Source organism: Schistocerca gregaria, chromosome 5 (assembly GCF_023897955.1).
Source record: "Schistocerca gregaria isolate iqSchGreg1 chromosome 5, iqSchGreg1.2, whole genome shotgun sequence".
Classification (NCBI taxonomy): Eukaryota; Metazoa; Arthropoda; class Insecta; order Orthoptera; family Acrididae; genus Schistocerca; species Schistocerca gregaria.
This window is the reverse complement of record NC_064924.1, coordinates 485,126,774-485,143,585: the sequence shown is the minus strand read 5'-3', so window position 1 is coordinate 485,143,585 and position 16,812 is coordinate 485,126,774. Positions and strand designations below refer to the sequence as shown.

The 16,812-nt window shown below is 47.6% G+C and overlaps 1 protein-coding gene and 2 non-coding genes across 3 annotated transcripts in view; 1 reads left to right on the top strand and 2 right to left on the bottom strand.

Annotated features, from left to right (window-relative positions):
• Window positions 1-16,812, bottom strand: part of LOC126272122 (zinc finger SWIM domain-containing protein 5-like) — a 617,038-nt gene that overhangs the window by 87,949 nt on the left and 512,277 nt on the right. The window lies entirely within an intron of this gene.
• On the bottom strand, window positions 11,083-11,157 carry Trnas-cga (transfer RNA serine (anticodon CGA)). The gene has a single exon. It is a non-coding gene; the product is annotated as a tRNA-Ser (tRNA).
• On the top strand, window positions 11,463-11,537 carry Trnas-cga (transfer RNA serine (anticodon CGA)). Its single transcript has one exon. It is a non-coding gene; the product is annotated as a tRNA-Ser (tRNA).

Below are 16,812 nucleotides of genomic sequence, written 5' to 3'. Positions count from 1 at the left end.
AGAACACAAGCAGCAGAGACTACTGTTTGCTCAGTGGGCGGAGGATAGGGAAGAAACTCTCAACAACGTTGCTTTTCAGACTAGGCGCATTTTTATTTAGACGGTGTGGTTAACAAACAAAAGGTAAGCTTTTGGGTCACTGAAAACCCACAAGTGCTGAATGCACGACAACCTTATGCTCCGAGGATTACAGCGTGGGCAGCAATTTCCAGTCACCGACTTATTGGACCCTTTTTCTTTGAAGAAACTGTGAACAGCGAGCGTTATTTGAGCATGCTTCGCAATAGCTTCATTACACAGCTTCTTGCTACTGCCCTGCCCTTCAACACGCAGTGGCCCGCATCTCGTGGTCTCGCTTCCCACGCCCGGGTTCCCGGGTTCGATTCCCGGCGGGGTCAGGGATTTTCTCTGCCTCGTGATGGCTGGGTGTTGCGTGATGTCCTTAGGTTAGTTAGGTTTAAGTAGTTCTAAGTTCTAGGGGACTGATGACCATAGATGTTAAGTCCCATAGTGCTCAGAGCCATTTTTTTTTTTCAACACGCAGTGGTTCATGCAAGATGGAGCAAGGCCACATACAAACACTGTGTTGGAGTTTTCACACGAGCATTTCGACATGCGGATGATTTCACTCAGGTTTCCAGATCGCTTCAATGACGGACGAAATCGGCTCCCCAACAGTCCAGACCTCAATCCATGTGATTTTTTTCTTTGGGGATACCTAAAGGATCAAAATTTTCCCGAAACGTTCACTTGATTTAATGGAGCTCAGAAGACTTGTGAAGTCTTCTTGCTGTGAAATTACGGAAGACGTGTGCCGTAGGGTAATCACTAACTTCAGTGTTCGTTTGAAGGAAGTTAGGAAACGAAATGGTGGACATATTGAGCATGTGCTGAGTTAGAGAAAATCTCCATGGACGGCTCTTCATTGTAGTATATGTTCCTTTCCGATTGTATTGACAATAAAGTTAATATTCAAAAACAAAATGGTAACACATTTCGTGCGCCACCCTGTAGCTGCAAAGAAAACTTGGCTTGCTTTTAAACGACTGTCGTCACTCTTACACAATTCTGGACATGTGACTGAGAACGCGCTGGCAGCTGTACGCCGCCTGTTGTCGGACGGGCGCCAAACGGAGCGGCGCCGGCTTGTGGCTGCGACTACTTAGACCGGCGGGCGAAGTGCAAGAGCCGTCAAGGCCGTGTCTCTCGTGGGAGCCGGCAGGCAACCGTTCTGCACAGTGCGCGGGCGGCGTGGTGCACTCGCGCCGCCCACTCGCTACACCCACGCCGCCCACCCACATTCACAACAGGCGCGCTGGGTAAGGCACCTAGCGGGGTGGCGCAGTGGCGTGACACCGGACCCGACCAGCATTCGAGTGGACGGCGGTTCAAATCCTCGTCCGGACATTGTCACGTATCGCAAATTGTTCTTCTTTCTTGGGCATTTGCATCTTGTTCATTCCTTTACTGTCCGTGATTAGTTTCTTTTGGCCGGCCGGTGTCACCGAGCGGTTCTGGGCGCTTCAGTCCGGAACCGCGCGACCGCTACGGTCGCAGGTTCGAATCCTGCCTCGGGCGTGGATGTGTGTGATGTCCTTAGGTTACCTAGGTTTAGGCAGTTCTAAGTTCTAGGGGACTGATGACCTCAGCTGTTAAGTCCCGTGCCGGCTGGAGTGTCCGAGCGGTTCTAGGCGCTACAGTCTGGAACTGCACGACCGCCACGGTCGCAGGTTCGAATCCTGCCTCGGGCGTGGATGTGTGTGATGTCCTTAGGTTAGCTAGGTTTAAGCAGTTCTAAGTGCTAGGGGACTGATGACCACTGCAGTTAAGTCCCATAGTGCTCAGAGTCATTTGAACCATTTGTTAAGTCCCATAGTGCTCAGAGCCATTTGAACTATTTGATTAGTTTCTTTTGATTTCCCGATCTCTCTCTCTCTCTCTCTCTCTCTCTCTCTCTCTCGGTCCGCCTATTCTTTTCATCAATCGTCGGTAGTTTCATTATTATTTTGGACGAAATTTCCATTCATTCTTATGACAAGAGGGGTCGGGGATTTTCTCTGCCTCGTGATGACTGGGTGTTGTGTGCTGTCCTTAGGATAGTTAGGTTTAAGTAGTTCTAAGTTCTAGGGGACTTATGGCCACAGCAGTTAAGTCCCATAGTGCTCAGAGCCATTTGAACCATTTTCTTATGGCAAGATCTCCCCATTTACAGTAAAAAAAAATTTGCAAAAGTGTGTGAAATCTTATGGGTCTTAACTGCTAAGGTCATCAATCCCTAAGCTTACACACTACTTAACCTAAATTATCCTAAGGACAAATACACACTCCCATGCCCAAGGGAGGACTCGAACCTCCGCCGGGAACAGCCGCACAGTCCATGACTGATTTACAATATCCAATGAAAAATACCCCGACATCCCACCAGAAGTAACGAGAGGCCGACCTGTCAGAAGGAGGCTTTGGGTATTGTGTTGTCAGTAGAAAAGCAGTAATAGCAGAATTTATCTTTCAGGAGAGCTCAGTGATTCGAACGTGGACTGATCGCTGGATGACACCGGAGTAACGAATTCATAAGGCAAGGTTCAGCCATTCCAAATCTGCCCAGATCAACTGTTGACTATTGTGTGTGAAATGGAACCGCAGAGGAACACTCAAACCTAAAGCAAGACCAGGCGGACCTTCTATACTGATAGACAGTGATCGCTGAGATTTGAGGAGCGTGGTTGTAGAAACTCACTCGCGAGTTTCAAAGTGCTACCAGAAGTCCAGCTAGCTCAGTGGCTGTGTGCAGGAAGATGAAACGAATGGGGTATAATTTTGGAGCAGCTGCCACACATTCCTCTAGTGAGTGCTAAGTGACGCTTGAGTTGGCGTAAACAGCGACGGCAGTAGACACTGAATGACTGGAAGCAAGTGATTTGGAGTAATGAACCACGTTATACCCGGTGGCAGTTCGATGGAAGGTTTTGCCATTGGCAAATGCCTGGGGAACGTTACCCAGGGTCACGTGTAGTGTCAAGAGAGAAGTATGGAGGAGGTGGTGTTACGGTATGGGGATGTTTTTTGTGATTAGAGTGTGGTCGGTTTATTGCGCTAGTGAAAACCGGCAAATACTTAAGGATATGAGGACATGTTACAGCATTGTGTATTGCGTACATTAGAGGAACATTTTGGAGACGACGATCGTTTGTATCAGCATGACAATTCACCCTGTCATAAAGCATCATCTGTGAGGGGATGAGTTTTTGACAATATTCCTGAAATGTACTGGCTTGTACTTAGTCCCGACGTCAACTCAGTGGAACATCTTTGAGATAAGTTAGAACGTCCACTCCGTTCTGGACTCCAGCGTCCAACATCACTGCCGTCTCCGGTTCCAGCTGTTGTGGAAGAATGGGCTGCCATTCCTCCACAGCATTTGCATACCTCATGGAAAAGGTCCCAGCAGAGTTCGAGCAGTCATAGAAGTGAAGGGTGGACACAGCTCATATTAATGTCCACTAACAGGTGTCCGGATACATCAGGTAGCGTATTTCTGTGCTTCTTCATCTATTCATTTATACTTTTAAGGCCTAGTTCTTGTTTCGCGAAAATCGTAATGGTTAAGAAAGTAAATGTAGAAAGTCAGCTTTCTGGTGGAAATGAAGTCTGACAGCTAGCTCGGGAGACAGGGATGGACCGTTTCGAACGGTAGGATCGACTACTTAATTCGCTGAGCTGGGTGGCGATGGACGTGCTTCAGATTAGAACGAAGGCAGTAATCAAAACTGATCGGGGGTTTCATTGAGCTATTTATCAATAGTTGTAACCGATAAGATGATTAAATATGTCAGTCATTAACATTAAGGTACCAACTCGAGGTCTTCTGGTTAGAGTTGCTACCTCTCGATCACAGGGCCCCGGATTCGATTCCTGGCCGGGTCGGAGATTTCTCTGCTCGTGCCTTCCTGAGCGTGTTGTCCTCATCATCATTTCATCATCATCGAGGCGAAGTCGCCGAAGTGGCCTAAACTAAAAAGACTTGCACCAAGTGGCCATATTCCCCAGAAGGGAAAGCCCAGCCACAAATGCCATACGCTCATTGCATTATTCAGATCAAGAACATGTTCTACTCCATACACTTCAATTCATTTAATTGTGGCTTATTGTAATAATCATTTGCTGAGCATCTCAACGATTAATGTAACGTTGTTTTCACACTGTGTTCTTATTGTGGGATGTATTTAATTGGCGACCTTGCTAAGAACCTCTTATGAATATTAAAATTTTTCCAACATCGTTTCCCATATCACAGCCTCACCCCACAGCTACCATAAACGTCACACCAACCTGATTTAGGTTTACCAAAATCGCTCATTGCGCATTCGGGGAAGGTTTCTTTGATTAAGACACGGCCGATTTCTCTGAGTCAGATGCCTCCGCTATCAAGAAAACTGTAAATATTCCCTTGAAGTAATAACGCACATCCCGGCGAGGACTGAAAAGGATGCAGTTATGCGTAGAGAGGAGGGGGAAAAGAGGCTAAATTCTGGCCAAGCGAATGCATGCGCAAGCGACTGCAATCAAAGACAGGCGGTATATCGGTTATTTATGCAGCGTCCGACCGAAGCTGATTTCGCAGCAATTACAAAGCGTGTCGCAAATAAAAATTCCGCGCGCGCCGACTAATCATATTTTTCGTAGTCCTCTGATGGCTTTGAATGTGTCGCGCAAATGCTGCGGTAATACGTCATTAAAATGGAACATTGAAATTTTTTGCCCGCGCGTGATTAAGTGGGAGCCGCGCCGAATATATTTATAGGTGCCAATAACAGATCGGCATTTCGAGTGGTCAGGGCCCCGCAAAACGGACGATGGACGCCGAGTTTGCTGGTAGCGCCACAGCCAGCCAACGCATCGCAGCCACATGGTCGATACCCACCGCATGGGTGTGTGTGTATACGATTTGGGGCGAGCTTTCCTTTCCAAACACCACTCTCACCTCCCAGTAGACTTATTCATCTTATCGATTATTCGTCGCTTCATGGTAGGTGATGCAGCTCAGTGAGGCGTTGCGTTGTCATTGAGGGAAAAGTTCTTTTGCATGTTTGTGGTGGCAAAATGGTTCAAATGGGTCTGAGCACTATGTGACTTAACAGCTGAGGTCATCAGTCCCCTAGAACGTAGAACTACTTAAACCTAACTAACCTAAGGACATCACACACATCCATGCCCGAGGCAGGATTCGAATATGTGCCTGTAGAGGTCGCGCGGTTCCAGACGGAAGCGCCTAGAACAGCTCGGCCACTCCGGCTGTCTTTGTGGTCGCGAACACGCAGATTTCGTTTCTTCACTTTCCTTAGGGTAGCACAACTTCAGAGTTGATCGTTGTACGACGAGGGAGGACATAAACATCTACTTCAGAGTCCCAGAAAACCATGACCATGACTTTGCAGGCTGAGGGTGCGGCTTTGACTTTTCTTTCGGAGGACAGGTGGTATGGGGACACTCCATTGAATGCCCTTTTGTTTCTGGTTGGAAGTGATGAACTAATGTTGCGTCGCCTGTGACGATGTTCGACAAGAAATTGTCACCACCAGCCTCGTAACGCACAGGTGGTCCTTCGTTGCTACTTACGGTCTTCTGCTAGGCGGCGAGGAACGGAGCGGGCACACACTTTTGAGTACCCTAATTGGTGGATGAGTGTCTCAACACTATCAACAGGTAACTCCAGTTGTGCAGCAAGGTGCTCGACAGTGATCCTTCGATCACCTCGATTGAGAGGTTCCAACATTGCAGGAATTAGAGCTGTGTGCGGCCGGCCGGCATGTGAGAGATCGGACAGGTTTGGCTACCTTGTTGTGATGATGAGAAACGCTTCGCCCAACGGATCACCGTGCTTCTGTTCACTGCCAGTTCTATATAGAAATTCTGCAGGAGCCTATGAGTATCTGCAGTGCTCTGGTTTTCGGGCAAAAGAAACTCGATGACAGCTGGCCGAAGTGGAAGAGCGGTTCTAGGCGCTACAGTCTGGAACCTCGCGACCGCTACGGTCGCTGGTTCGAATTCTGCCTCCGGCATGGATGTGTGTGATGTCATAGGTTAGTTAGGTTTAAGTAGTTCAAAGTTATAGGGGCTGATGACCTCAGCAGTTACGTCCCATAGTGCTCAGAGCCATTTCAACCATTTTGAAACTCGTTGACAGTTCCGTGTTTGCACTTGCGCTACAGACGCCATTTTGAAGGCTACCTGCATGGAACTATAGGAGCTGAAATAGGAATATTCCACGATGTCACACAGCAAATTTGGCATTTGTTTCAACCGAAATAGACCGAGAAAAAAAAGTGTTGCATTGCTTATTGACAGCCGCTCGTACTCACTCTAGCCCTGATCTACACTACAGGCCATAACAACTGTAACACCACGCTTAATTACAAAATTTTAGTTATTACGCTTATTCAGTACAGAGGGAAGAATACAAGATTAAATTTGTATGTGATTTAGTTAAAGATGCGTGGTTTGAAGTTTAGTACAGAGAGCTGAAATTACTGACGGCAGAAGTGGCCTTACGTTGGCTGGGAATTGAGCCGAACTGATATAAGTACATCATTCAAAGCTGATTCAAACTCTGTGCGAGAGTTCACCAATCGTATTGACTGGCGAGTGGTGGCGTGGCAGTCCTTCGGCGACCAGATGTTTTCAGTGGCCGAGAGATCTGCGGAACTTGATAGCGAGAGGGACTTTCGAACACGCTCTCTATCGAGGAAGACCGTAACAGTAAATGCGTCTTGCGTTATATTGTTGAAAGATAGAATCACAGAACCTCGAAGATATAGCACAGCCACCAGCTTCAACAGTCAAGAATGAAACACCTGTTGTCCAGATTATGGCTAAGCGAACCAGAGGTGTTCCCAATGACACCCGTACCATTACGCCAGGCACTGGACCCATGTCTCGATGACGAATGTAATCTGGCTCCTCGGAGCCTGCACACACGGAATCTGGTCTTGTCTGTTAAAACGACATGATGCCACCCCTGGGCACCACTGTTGGCGTGCCGTTCTCTGCTGCCGCCTTAAAATAAGCCACAGCATTGGTCGCCATGGTGCTCCCGATGTCGTCGCAGTATTTGTATGGATACCTGTCTTGCCGGCCAGGGTGGCCGAGCGGTTCTAAATGGTTCAAATGGCTCTGAGCACTATGGGACTCAACTGCTGTGGTCATTAGTCCCCTAGAACTTAGAACTACTTAAACCTAACTAACCTAAGAACATCACACACATCCATGCCCGAGGCAGGATTCGAACCTGCGACCGCAGCAGTCGCACGGTTCCGGACTGCGCGCCTAGAACCGCGAGACCACCGCGGCCGGCCGAGCGGTTCTAGGCGCGCAGTCCGGAACCGTGCGACTGCTGCGGTCGCAGGTTCGAATCCTGCCTCGGGCATGAATGTGTTTGATGTCCTTAGTTTAGTTAGGTTTAAGTAGTTCTACGTTCTAGGGGACTGATGATCTCAGATATTGAGTCCCATAGTGCTCAGAGCTATTATCTTAACTCGAGGAATGCGACTTAGTTCTATAATCCTGCACTGCCAAGCGAACTAGGTCTTCCTCTCGGCCGCTGGGAGCGCAGGGACATTGAGATTCTACATAGCGGCGCGACCAACGCGAGCAGCGGTATTACGATACAATAAAACACTCTCGATAGGGTTCTATCCTGCCGCTGTCGAATTCCGAGACTTTCTGGTAGACGTTTGTGCTTCTTACACGAATTATAACACAATCTTCATATAAATAAAATACATTAAAACAATTTCTCAATGACAAACATGCTGCATAATTTTTCCTTGAAACAGCGTACTTTGTACGATTGTGCTAAAATGGTAATTATTTGCATATCAAGGCACGTAGTACGGTTAATGCCAATGTGACGCTTGTTGTGTGCCAGCAGTGTACGTACATGTAAATGCAGAGGTCACGTCCCTATTGGCACTGAGTTCATTGAAGGCATAGTATTAGACCATTAGATAAGTGTGACTGCACTTTTCTGAATTTGTTTAGGGAGATCGGTGGGGATGTAAATGAGGACGGCGGCCCGCGATTTGAGCCCCGCTCTTCCCGACTACATGTTGAGTGCTCTCACACCTTGCTCGATGTGGACGGGAAGCCCACTGACAGGTGGGAATGGCGGGCCACAGGTAAGCCGGGGACAGGAAGAGGGCCCGCATAAAACGCCCTGCACGGGACAGTCCCCCACAGCCGGGGTGCGCATAATGCAACTTGTTCGCAGGACCCCTAAACAACAGATGCGCACCTGCGCGCAGCGCCGAGCCCAGCCAACAATGTACAAGCGTCCGTAAGGCCGTCACAATGGACCGGGCGGGCGGGAACGCATAACGGTGATATGGGCCGCCATGCCGCAGGTGTGCTGTCAGCGCCATCACAGAAGGAGGTCACTTGTTCCGAACGCGCTGTCTTCGATATGCTCGGATCTGTTCCATTTCCGGCGCATGCGTGGCGAGTGACCCTCTAATTTATATCGAGGCCTTGTCCAGTTCCATTTTCACAAGTATTGACAGATTGGTGACATCCGCTCTGCTTTGGTCGTGGTAGGTAATAATGCTCGGCGTGGAGGTTTCGGATAGTCGATTGTGCGGAATTTTGTTTTCGCTGGACGTTGGCTGGCAATAGATCGCGAAAAATTTGAAATCTCTTCATAACGCCTTATGTAGTGACGCCAGAAGTCAGAGTTGGCGGTACGTCTTTCTTTTTCCTGGCTTTATACTGTTTCTTCACCAATACGGCATGTTATTCTGGATTTAACAGTGGCCGATGATGCCCTTCCTGTCACCACAACACCGGAACAGGATATGTGTAGTCTGTCTGTCTGCATCTATTGTTATACTCAGTGAACGTGTGAGAACGTTTTGGAAATGTTTCTGAATCATGTAACTGAGGCAGGACGTGGGTACTAAGCCAGGATTCACCTGTTCAGATGTGGGAAACGGCCTAGAAACCACATCTAGTGTCACCGGCAAACCGACCTTCATCGCTCATCCTCCGGGCAGATTCGATGCGGCCCGGCGCATCTCCCCGAATCCCGGTAACGACGTGCTAACGCGTGCTGCAATCCAGTCGGGCCTATTACGCTTACTTGTGTGTCATCTAAAACGTCTTTTGACAGGTTAAAGATATCCGTAAATTGTTTTAATTCGGATTACTAGTCGCATACGGGACTTACAAAACAGACAATCGAGTTTTAATACTCTTATTAACCATCGACATCATGTTTTTAAAATTTTATTTGCCCTTAAGTTTTCTTGGTTAGAATAGGAACTCGAGTCGGAAGAATTTCAGCTATAAACCTATGCTGCACATTTGACAAGTACGCGACAAGTAAAAATACATTTAAAAGTTAAGTTTCTATCCTGCAAATGGTTGAACGTATAGAGATTTGAATGAAATTTTACGGAACCAGTGTCTACTCACAATTAAAAAAAAAAAAAAAGTGTGACGAGGGTCTCCCGTCGGGTAGACCACTCGTCTGGTGCAAGTCTTTCGATTTGACGCCACTTTGGCGACTTGCGCGTCGATGGGGATGAAATGATGATGATTAGGACAGCACAACACCCAGTCGCTGAGCGGAGAAAATCTCCGACCCAGCCGGGAATCGAACCCGGGCCCTTAATGATCGGGTTTGTTGGGAAGTATACCAAAATACATTTATAGTATGTAGCAGGTACATCTAGTCGTATTTGACTGCAGTTAGCATTTGGATTTATTATTGCAGCTGTTGCAAAATCGGTTGCTTCTGCTACTTGATTGACAATGTTCTTACTTCGTACAAGTTTACTAGACGTGAAATTTTCACCGAATGAGTTGTCTCTGTTGTTGACACTGGACTCAGCGAGGGTATCTTAATTGCGGAGTGTGTTTCAATGACAACTTTTATGCGCATCATCTTTGGTTTGTAGCAAAAGCAGCGAAGTTTCCTGTCCTGTAACAGCGCTTTGTCTTTCTCTCCTTGCGATTTTCACCTGAGGAACATGTGGAAGGCTCGGGTGTACTTAGATAATTACCACACAATGGAAGAGCTATACCAGAACACTGAGAAACGGCATTGTGCCGTCCCTCGGGCAGAGCTGCCACATACGGTAAGTCATGCATTGCATTGCATCGTCAACCGTGTCCATTTCTACCATATTGTGAGTGAGCAGTTCTGTTCATTACTTACGATGACGCATTTGATGCCCCACTCTAATCATTTTCCGGGCCAGTTTTATTTTCGCCACCACACATGTAACCGATATGGGTGGACCATACGTAGCTTATAAACTCGGTAAAACATTTACTTACGTTGCAATCCTGTCCCTCCACGTGGCAGAAGGCGCAATGAGAGAATTATTGGCCTTATGTTTTGAGCAAGAAACGGCTTGAGTTCAGATCCCCGTCACACTATTCCGATTGAGGTTTTCATAGACTGCTTACGTTATATGGCGAGATGGTTCTTCTGAAAAAGGACACAACCGATCTTCTTCCATAAGCTTCCACAGTCCGAGCTTGTGCTGCGTCTCCACCGACGTATTCACTGACGGGACACTGAAACTTCGCCCTCCTTCCTTTCCCACGCGGAACTCCAAGTTTCGTAAAACCTTTTCAAATAGGATATACAACTAGGATTCAAAAAAGATTCTCTAACGATCGTAGCAGCTACGATGGTCGCGCGACGAGTTGTCTGTTGTCACAAGGGCGAGTGACATGGCAAGAGGAGGGCTACAACTGCGTATGCGTGACGCAAGTATCATATGTCAGTCCCTTAGTGTTAGTATGGTAAGTGGGCAATGTTGTCGGTTCAGCCTGTAGCTTGTGCAGTAGCTGACATGCGTACAAGCTATTGGGACTTCTCCTGACGCTGGTATAGTATTTGGGTGTACGCGCAGTCCAATCACCCGTGGACAACATGAAGCCCGAATGTGAAATTCGTGCGGTCCATGGCTGTTAACCGTATCTACAGGATGGTCAGAAACAATCTGAAAAGCCAGAATGAGATTTTCACTCTGCAGCGGAGTGTGCGCTGATATGAAACTTCCTGGCAGATTAAAACTATGTGTCCGACCGAGACTCGAACTCGGGACCTTTGCCTTTCGCGGGCAAGTGCTCTACCAACTGAGCTACCGAAGCACGACTCACGCCCGATACTCACAGCTTTACTTCTGCCAGTATCCGTCTCCAACCTTCCAAACTTTACAGAAGCTCTTCTGCGAAACATGCACAACTAGCACTCCTGAAAGAAAGGATACTGTGGAGACATGGCTTAGCCACAGCCTGGGGGATGTTTCCAGAATGAGATTTTCACTCTGCAGCGGAGTGTGCGCTGATATGAAACTTCCTGGCAGATTAAAACTGTGTGTCCGACCGAGACTCGAACTCGGGACCTTTGCCTTTCGCGGGCAGAAGTAAAGCTGTGAGTACCGGGCGTGAGTCGTGCTTCGGTAGCTCAGTTGGTAGAGCACTTGCCCGCGAAAGGCAAAGGTCCCGAGTTCGAGTCTCGGTCGGATACACAGTTTTAATCTGCCAGGAAGTTTCAATCTGAAAAGCGTATAAGGGTGTTCTAGGGTGGATTGTGCTGAGAAATAAGTGTTTAAAAAAATCGATACGTTGCACCGTTTCCGAGTTTATTAGCATTGGAGTTAGTCAATCAGGTCGCAGCGCGCGCAGATTCAAGCGGCTCGGCAAAGACTGTCGCCAATAACACATTTTTCGTTTGTTTACGGAAAACCGAACAAAGAGAGCAATACAAAAATTGGACATGGGACGGTAGTAAGGGCTGAACGCGAGCCAAAGGTTGAGCGTTCTCTCGCAGTATCACTACGGTATGAGAATAGCTGACGGCTGTATCTGGTGGACCGCTTGAATTAGCGCGCGCAATAGCCTGATTAGCTAACGTCAGTGTTAATAAACAATTGTTGCTCAGTGAAGCGGTACCATGCAACACCCTTACAAGCTTCTGTGACTGTTACTGATCACCCTGTATAGTACCAAGCAATATTCCAGAAGCCAAATCCCAGTACCTCCTGCAGGCTGCCTATCTATCGGCTTCCACGGCCAACGAAATTTTGATTTTCAGTATTTCACGTGATTGTTGACAGAATTTAAAAATTTAAAATGCTGCTATAATCTATTCATTAAGAGGTACAATCTTATGTTAAAAGCTTAACACAATAAGACAAGTATGATAGAAACTGTGTGATTCAGGCAGAGCAACTGACAGAGTGCAAATACCCAGACTTTATCCATCCAGTTTTTGAAAACTTTTCTAAACATTTTTCTCCCTTACATACTTAACCTCAAATATTTACAACTTTAAATCATTTCTAAAGTGATTAGAAGAAGCAGGCGTCTGCTGATTTTATAATAAGTTACATCTAGCAAGTACAGCAGAATCCAAAAAAGTCAACAAATGTTAATAGCTTCTTGAAATTGTAGTTTTCCTGCTCAGTAACAAATAAAAATACACAGACATTATTGTTTTAATATTTGTCTAATTTTAACTGCTGTTCGCTAATTCTGCCGCGAGCTGCTTAAAATTGGCCGCTTGCGTCAGGGGCAGTGGACTGAGTAACGCGGCCTCTGTAAGGTTAGAGACATCGAGAGAGGGGATGTTTTACTGTTTGTGTTCTAGTAGTGACAAATAACGAGCGTATGCGACGGGTACCGATCAGCTGCTATTGCATAACTTTTGACTCTGAAGTAACAGGGATTCATTAACGCGCATTACAGAAACGATCATCTTTAAGTGAGATACTTACTTGTAGCAAGGAACATTAAAGTAATTAACAGTGTTCTAAATCGGTGCAGTGAGTAGAAGAAAAATGACGTTGAGAATATGTAGTAAATACACTCCTGGAAATGGAAAAAAGAACACATTGACACCGGTGTGTCAGACCCACCATACTTGCTCCGGACACTGCGAGAGGGCTGTACAAGCAATGATCACACGCATGGCACAGCAGACACACCAGGAACCGCGGTGTTGGCCGTCGAATGGCGCTAACTGCGCAGCATTTGTGCACCGCCGCCGTCAGTGTCAGCCAGTTTGCCGTGGCATACGGAGCTCCATCGCTGGTAGCATGCCGCGACAGCGTGGACGTGAACCGTATGTGCAGTTGACGGACTTTGAGCGAGGGCGTATAGTGGGCATGCGGGAGGCCGGGTGGACGTACCACCGAATTGCTCAACACGTGGGGCGTGAGGTCTCCACAGTACCTCGATGTTGTCGCCAGTGGTCGGCGGAAGGTGCACGTGCCCGTCTACCTGGGACCGGACCGCAGCGACGCACGGATGCACGCCAAGACCGTAGGATCCTACGCAGTGCCGTAGGGGACCGCACCGCCACTTCCCAGCAAATTAGGGACACTGTTGCTCCTGGGGTATCGGCGAGGACCATTCGCAACCGTCTCCATGAAGCTGGGCTACGGTCCCGCACACCGTTAGGCCGTCTTCCGCTCACGCCCCAACATCGTGCAGTCCGCCTCCAGTGGTGTCGCGACAGGCGTGAATGGAGGGACGAATGGAGACGTGTCGTCTTCAGCGATGAGAGTCACTTCTGCCTTGGTGCCAATGATGGTCGTATGCGTGTTTGGCGCCCTGCAGGTGAGCGCCACAATCAGGACTGCATACGACCGAGGCACACAGGGCCAACACCCGGCATCATGGTGTGGGGAGCGATCTCCTACACTGGCCGTACACCTCTGGTGATCGTCGAGGGGACACTGAATAGTGCACGGTACATCCAAACCGTCATCGAACCCATCGTTCTACCATTCCTAGACCGGCAAGGGAACTTGCTGTTTCAACAGGACAATGCACGTCCGCATGTATCCCGTGCCACCCAACGTGCTCTAGAAGGTGTAAGTCAACTACCCTGGCCAGCAAGATCTCCGGATCTGTCCCCCATTGAGCATGTTTGGGACTGGATGAAGCGTCGTCTCACGCGGTCTGCACGTCCAGCACGAACGCTGGTCCAACTGAGCCGCCAGGTGGAAATGGCATGGCAATTCGTTCTACAGGACTACATCCAGCATCTCTACGATCGTCTCCATGGGAGAATAGCAGCCTGCATTGCTGCGAAAGGTGGATATACACTGTACTAGTGCCGACATTGTGCATGTTCTGTTGCCTGTGTCTATGTGCCTGTGGTTCTGTCAGTGTGATCATGTGATGTATCTGACAACAGGAATGTGTCAATAAAGTTTCCCCTTCCTGTGACAATGAATTCACGGTGTTCTTATTTCAATTTCCATGAGTGTATTTGTGATCGTGTCTCATGGTGCATAATGCATTTAAATACAGGGTGTTTCAAAAAGGATCACGTCGTTTCTAAGCGCCATATTTACTGTTGTGTGTGTGAATTCCTAAGGGACCAAATTGCTGTCATCGGTCCCTAGACTTACACACTACTTAACGCTAAGGACAACACTCACACCTATGCCCGAGTGAGGAGTCGAACCTCCGGCGGGAGGGGACGCATATTTATTGTTAAAAACGTACTATAAAAATGGGATCAATTGCAAAAATTCTCACAAAATGTCAAGGTTTTAGTTATGCTATTACAAATGCTCTGTGTGTGTCCAACAGCGGCAGCAAAAAGACATCTAGACGATAGCTAAATTCCTCATAAACTTTAGGCAATGTATCTGTTTACACACAAGTTATGGCAGCTGTTATTCTGTTCTTCACTTTTTTTGTGTCACGAGGTAAAGGAGAGATGAACACACTTCTCTTCACGTATCTCCCACAACAAAAAATCGCTGGGGGTCTTGTGTAGCGATCTTGGAGGCGAAGAATGCAAGGCAGTGTCTCGGGTGCCGTGCGCCCTGATCGACGCTGAGCTATCTTCAAATGTTACACAACTGGCTTTATCTACGAGGTTCGTTTGAAAAATCCGTGCAAAGTCTGAAAGATGGCACCACCGGCGCATATCGGGATCATGTTTACTTAGTAGCATCTTTGGAAAGAACGCACACCAAGTTTCAGCCATATTTGTCTATTTCTTTGTGTTTGGCATTCGTGTGAATCAAGGAAGTCGAGTGATTGTCAAAAAATGGACGAACAAGAGTTTCGTGTGATGATTAAACATTACTTTATGGGAGACAAAACGCCTCGGGAGACTAAAGAGAAGCTTGATTAATATTACGGTGACTCTGTACCTTAGATCACAACAGTTTATAAGTGGTTTCAGAATTTTCGGAGTGGCCATATGGGCACAAGTGATGCTGAACTTTTTGGACGCCCTGTGGGGGTTACGACTCCAGAAATCACTGGTAAAATCCATGATATGGAGACGGATGACAGAAGAGTTAAGGTGCGTGAGATTGGTAGTGCTGTGGGCATCTGGTATGAACGGGTACATAATATTTTGCATAAATATTTGGACATGAGAAAGATGGGTTCCGCGACTGCTCACACTTGACCAAAAACGGAATCGTGTGAAGTGTTGCAAGGATGGTTTGCAGCTGTTCAGGAAGAATCCGCAGGACTTTAAGCGTCGTTTCGTCACTGTGGATGAAACATGGATACATTACTTCACTCCTGAGACCAAACAACGATCTAAACAATAGGTTACCAAGGGAGAATCTGCACCAAAAAAGGCGAAGACCTTTCCTTCGACCGGAAAGGTTATGGCGACTGTCTTTTGGGATTCGCAAGGGATAGTCCTCATCGACTATCTGGAAAAGGGTAAAACTATTACAGATGCATATTATTCATCGATATTAGACCGTCTGAGAACAGAGCTGCAAGAAAAACGCCTGCGATTGGACCGCAAAAAAGTCCTTTTCCATCACAACAATGCACCAGCATACACCTCGCCAAATATGACCCCATGCGACTTTTTCTTCCGTGGATATATGAAGGAAAGTGTGTTCCTCTCCCCTTGACCTCGAGACAAAGAAGAAGTGAATAACAGGATACCAGCCGCCATAACTTCTGTAAAAGCGAATACATGTCTAAAGTTTGTGATGAATTTAACTACCGTCTAAATGTTTGTCCCGGCCGGGGTGGCCGAGCGGTTCTAGGCGCTACAGTCTGGAATCGCGCCACCGCTACGGTCGCAGGTTCGAATCATGCTTCGGGCATCGATGTGTGTGTGATGTCTTTAGGTTAGTTATGCTTAAGTAGTTCTAAGTTCTAGGGGACTGATGACCACAGCAGTTAAGTCCCATAGTGCTCAGAACCATTTGAACCATTTTTAAGACATTTGTGCTGCTGCTGATCGATACATAGAGCATTTTAAAGATTTCGTCAGTCTTTTGTAACTTATCCCATGTTCGTAGTATGTTCGAATGGAGCCGCCTTTCAACGATCAGTAACTTGGCCGCCGGCGTCCGAATTACCGCAACCTTACTACAGACTGACTCTTGGGAACTCATAACACACTAATTTACTTAGGTACCAATTAACAAGTGAGATCGGCACAAAATGTCAGTATCGGCTCTTGAGCAAAAATGTTCGATGTCCACTGGCCTAGACGCTTGTAGAACGTGAGGGGGAGGAGGAGAGCGCAAAGCTCCATATTAAGCCGGTGTTGATGGCTGTCTATTCTGCAGCGGCAACGCCTCCTTGCGGAAAACTCTTCGCGGTTAGCGCGCGGAACCTATTCGGGAATCGCGGCCTGGGTCGGCACGCCCTGTTCGCCTGTCCCTGCAGAAATACTGGCGGTCTGCGCCGCTATTAAACGGGCTGGACTGGCGGCCATTTGTGGCTGCGTTACAAATGCGCGCCGCGCCGAGCCGCGCGGACAAATGAACTTCATTACAGCGAGCCCGCGTCTGCGCC